We start from the raw sequence: 5,763 nt of genomic DNA, 5'->3' as shown, positions 1-5,763 counted from the left end.
GGTGCTCTGGCTGCACCACGTGCACGTCCTCGGCCTCTACCCCGGCCCCAACCTTTGACGGGTCCAGTAGGGGTTGCGGGTGCCTGATCATCTCTGATAGCACGTGTCCTCACCATCGGCTAGAGAATAGAAGACCGAAGTTTAGAATTGTGATAACAAAAATCTCGCATGACAATGAAATCAAAAGAAGTGGAATTTTCCTAACAGTTACATAGTCTCTCGTAGATAAGTACAGATGTTTCTGTAGCGATCCGCGATACTCTAATGAACCAGCTTGTAATTCATGACTCCTATAAATCTAGAGATCTTTTACCAACTTGTGACGACCCAAGTTATCCACATGAACTGTCATGATGGCACGACTAGGTAAGCCTAACAATTTCGGAAAAAAGAAGCAAAATGCCGAAAAACTAATAAAAACTAAAGATAAACAAATATAGAAGTGTTTAATATGTCGCTCGGCATATACCAATACAAGATCTCAAAAACTAAACAATTCCCAAAACCCAGAATCTCATGAAATCACAAGCTATGAGTACTACATTGTGCTCTAACTCTAGAATGCCTAAATCAAGATAAATACATAAGGGCTAAAACTATAAGAGAGAGTGGAAAGGGACTCCTCGGTCTGCGGAGGCGGCAGATATACCTTGAAGTCTCTGGAGGAACGCCTTGCCTCTATGGTAGTAGGACTCAGTCGAAGTACCTAGATCTGCACATGAAAAATATGCTAAAAAAAGGCATGAGTACACCACAGCGGTACTCAGTAAGTGTCGAGCCTAACCTCGGTCGAGTAATGACGAGGAAGGTCAGGGCCCTACTCATTATAGCTGGAAAATGAGGTAAAACAGTATAGAATACGACAATATAATTAAATTCTAACAATAAGAAATAACACATGATAATAAGAATGACAACAACTATAACAGAGACAAAATAATCACAAAAGGAATACCGCTCAACACAGAGATAACAACCGGGATCTCTCAGTATCCCGAGGATCTCTTAGTATCCTCAATATGTGTGTTGGGATCTCTCTGTATCCCGAGGATCTCTTAGTATCCTCAATATATATACTGGGGATCTCTCGGTATCCCAAGGATATCTTAGTATCCTCAATATACGTGCTGGGATCTCTCGGTATCCCCCATTACAGTCCAAATCAATATATATGCTAGGGATCTCCCGGGATACCGTCCCGTAGTCCCAAAGTAAACACACAACAGCAACACGAAGAATACCTAATTAAATTCAATCTCATACCAAGGTAAAACAGGTATTTCTAACCTAGTATGCTACACATAATACAAATAAGGCAGTTTGAGCAAGTAAACTAATTAAGTCAATTAGACATGCTTCCCTAAGCTAATAACATGCTTAAATTGCAAGTAGTATAAATAAGAAAGGAAACACAATTAAAGTTACTTAATGAAAATAGGATTTTCAACAATTAGCACAAGTACACACTCGTCACCTCACGTACAAGGCATTTCACATATCAACAATACCAAATTCTAAGGGGAGTTCCCCCACACAAGGTTAGGCAAGCCACTAACCTCGAACCGGCTCAAAATCAACCTGAAACCACGTTCTTGCCACGAGTACTCGACTCCAAATGGCCCAAATCTATTCAATTAAATTGCTTAATGTAAATATAACTTCAAGTAATTGATTCCACAAATAAATTATAAGCTAATACGCGAAAATAGGTAAAATGACTAACCCCACCCCCGGGGCCCACGTCTCAAAATCGGAGAAAATTTATATTTTCAGAATCCTCATACTCTAACGAGTTCAGTCATACCAAAAGTACCAAAATCGGACCTCAAATGGTCAATCAAATCATCTCTCAAAGCTCTCTAATTAACCAAGCCCTAACCCCCAATTTACCACTGATTTTCCTTCAAATTTCATGGTTAGAACAATAAAAATCACCATAATAACGAGCTTAGGAACCAAGGACCTAACCTCAATGAATCCCTCTAAAAATCTCCCTTGAAATGGCGCCCAAAAACTTCACCCCGAATGAAATATTGAGAAAAATGACCAAAAATCGCGAAGAGTGAAATATATACCTTCTGACCCAGGGATCTTTTCTCGCTTCTGCGGTGTCCCAAAAGCACCTGCGGTCTTTTCTCGCTTCTGCGGTCCCGCTTCTACTGTCTAACCCACCACACCTGCGGTTTTCACTTAAAGGTCTGGTACCGCACCTGCGGTTACTCTCTCGCACCTGCGCCATCGCAAATGCGTCCATATGTCTGCTTCTGCAGCTCTGACTGACTCACCTCTTGGCCTCTTCTACGGCTTTCTTCCGTATATGCGGGAGTCGTACCTGCGGCCTTGCAACCGCAGATGCGGTTATGACAGCAACCATAAAACTTCAGCTGCCAAACTCAACTCCAAACCTCCCGTCATCCATCCGAAATCACTCCGAGACCCCCGGGACCTCAACCAAAAGTACAAACAAGTCATATACCAATATCCAAACTTATACAAATCTTCAAAACACCTCAAACAACATCGAATCAACCAATTAACATCGGATCCAAGCCGAAGAACTTCAAAAACTCTCGTATTACGCTTTCGATCAAAAAGTCTATCAAACCTCGTCCGAATGACCTGAAATTTTGTACACATGTCACATTCAACACTACGGAGCTACTTCAACAATCGGAATTTCATTCCAACCCTTATATCAAAATCTCACTATCAAACCGGAAACTTCAAAAATTCAACTTTCGGCATTTCAAACCTAAATAAGCTACGGACCTCCAAAACACAATCCGAACACACCCCTAAGCTCAAAATCACCCAACGAAACCAATAGAACCAACATAATTCCATTCCGAGGCCGTCTTTACACTTCTCTGACTATGATCCAAATTATAAAGCTTAAAGTCTCATTTAGGGACTAAGTGTCCCAAAACTCTCCGAAATTCCAAATAAATCCTCCCGGCAACTCACAATAGAAGAAACAAACACGGGGAAAGCAGTTAATAGGGGATCGGAGCGTTAATTCTTAAAACGACCAATCGTGTCGTTACAAAGTTGTAATTCTTTTTATGTCAATATGATAAAATAATATATATTTTTAAATGTTAATCAATTTTTTACCATTTGATTCTTAAATAGTAAAATGCGTCGGATGGATGGATAATGTGTCTGTGACTATATATATATATATATATATATATATATATATATATATATATATATATATATATATATATATATATATATATATCTATACAGCGATTAATCCCTCTCTCTGTTTATCCTCTTTCTTTGTTTGTTTCATGTTCAGCTTTCTTTGTATCTCACAATGTCACACCTCCTTTTTCCACCCGAGGGGGATAGGAGAGTTTTTTCAATTAAAGTGACATTAATCGAAATGTGGTTATTTTATTTAATTCAGAGTCGCCACTTGGAATAATTTATGGTGTCCCAAGTCACCGGTTTATTTAAAATCCCAAATCGAGGAAATTGACTCTATTTTACAGTCCGTGAAATACAAAATTCAGGTAAGGAATTTAGTTAACTCAGGAGAAGGTGTTAGGCATTTCGGGATTCTATTATTTTAGCACGGTCGCTCAACTATTAATAATTGGCCTAATTATCTAATTTCTTACATGTTTAGAACCTATTGTGCATTTTTAACTTTATAACCACTTTTATTTATTTATGAAATTATTTCTGGAACAAGTCACGATGTCGTACACTTGTCATTTTTGTACACATTGTAAACCGCGCCACATGAAATGCACCCGCGATTTATGACATATTTATTTTTATTCTTGTTCGAAGTTGTGATCAGGTCACATGAAATGTGTACCCGAATTAGGGATTATGTATCACGACTATGTCACAAGAACCGTACATATAGCCGTGATGATTTTATTAATCGCGCCTAAAGCAAGCTACGAATGTTCATGATTATTCTTAAAGCTAATTTGAGATTATTATAAGGCCATGGATTATGGAAGAGTGCGGGATAGTGAATTATGGAAGTCCTTTATCAAAAAAGTGTATGTGAGGAGATGAATTATTAGCGCTTGACTCTTGATGAGTATATTAGAGCTAACTGAAGCTAATTGCTAACATATATAAAAGGACAAAAAAATGAAAGTCTTAAATCATCTAAGGAATTTACGTTAAACAACGAAAATGGTTTGGCAAATTGTTTGACGGCCTACTATTAATTAAGTTGTGCTTAAAATATTGGACCCATTTCAATGCCACAGAGAATTTAACAATCAACAAAGCAATATAAACATCTTTCCACATAGATATACACTAACCCCATACATTGCCATTTCGAGAATAGATCAGATTTAACGTAACAAGGCATTTTCAAGCGTTTAGGTGAATAATCTTCGCGAATTTCATAAAATAACACCGTCCAAACAACCATTACATCATTTGAAATTAGAAATCATACCTTGGCCATAAATCCAAAAGACCAAATAAAGGCTTCAATAGCCTTTAACGATTCTCTGTTTGAAAATACAAGCAAAAGCTAATGCCGGGACTCGAACAAAATCGTAATAAGCCAACAGGTATCCGCAGACCAAAGCTCAAACAAACTGTGAACCTAGACTCCTCGAACGCGAACCAGATCTCAAGCATAACCCATTTTCATTTCACTTGCTTATGGAAATCTAATTTTTGAAAGAGAGAAAACTAATGTACTTTTGTGTGATTTTTGATCTGAATAGCTAAGGACTGATACTAAAATGTGGAAATTTTGGGCATCTTTCATTCTCGAAATTAAGAGGAAAAGAATCCAAAGAAAAGTTTTGCCCCAATCTCTTTCCCAATTTTTGTCCCCTCCTGTTCCCTTCTATTTTGTCCGTTTCTATCTCTCTATCATATGTGTGTGTGTTCTTCATCTTTTTGAATGTTTTCGTTCAAAGAAATCGATGCTGTCGTCTTTTAGCTTGAGGGTCTTCGGGTGTCTTAGGTTGTGAAGAAGGAAGAAGAATGGTGTTGATGGGTGTTTGGGGGGGGGGGGGGTTAGGCCTAGGTGTTGTCTCTAGGTTAGTGAAGGTGTCTTCTAGGTTGTGAAAAAAATTTGAAGAAGAACAGCTGAAACATAAAGAAGAAGAAGGAAGAAGAATGGTGCTGATGGGTGTTTTGGGAGGGGGGGGGAGGGGGATAAGGCCTAGGTGTTGTCTCTAGGTTAGTGAAGGTGTGTTCTAGGTTGTGAAAAAAAAATGAAGAAGAACAACTGAAACTTAGAGAAGAAGATAGGTTTTTGGTTGTTTTTTGTCTAGATCTTGAAAATGTGTGTTAGGGTGTATAAGAAGAAGTGGAAGTAGGTCTTAGGGTTTGGGCTTTTAATTTTGAGCCATTTTTTTGAACCTCTTCAATTAAGAACAAATAAAATTAGCCTCAAATTTCATACTTTTTCTTCTAAAATAAGACTAAAATACTACATCATTTACTAATTAATCCTAGTTAAGTAAAATAACTATTAAAATAATACTAACCGTTAAAACAAACCTATTTTTGGTATTTTTCAAATATCATACTAAAAGATAAAAATAAAAAAATCATTGTAAAATTAAAATAATATTCCTGAAAACAAAGTAGAACTATTTTTGTATTTTTTAATTTTATGTAAGGTAGATAAATTAAAAGTAACTAGATAAAATATTAATTAGCTAAATAAAAGAGAATATTTTTTGTAATTTTTATTTTTGTGATAAAATAAAGTAAAAGAGTCAAAACTATTTAGAATAGCGATACTAAACCTAAACTAAA

The 5,763-nt window shown here is 36.9% G+C and overlaps 1 long non-coding RNA gene across 1 annotated transcript; it reads right to left on the bottom strand.

Annotated features, from left to right (window-relative positions):
• Positions 1-427: 427 nt before the first annotated feature.
• LOC142176762 (uncharacterized) lies at positions 428-5,288 on the bottom strand. The gene is made up of 2 exons (XR_012705558.1): positions 4,439-5,288; positions 428-1,626 (listed from the first exon to the last, which is right to left on the bottom strand). It is a non-coding gene; the product is annotated as an uncharacterized LOC142176762 (long non-coding RNA).
• Positions 5,289-5,763: the final 475 nt, after the last annotated feature.

This window comes from Nicotiana tabacum, chromosome 22 (genome assembly GCF_000715075.1).
Source record: "Nicotiana tabacum cultivar K326 chromosome 22, ASM71507v2, whole genome shotgun sequence".
Lineage (NCBI taxonomy): Eukaryota > Viridiplantae > Streptophyta > Magnoliopsida > Solanales > Solanaceae > Nicotiana > Nicotiana tabacum.
The sequence above is the reverse complement of the archived record's forward strand: the minus strand, read 5'-3'. Positions and strand labels throughout refer to the sequence as shown.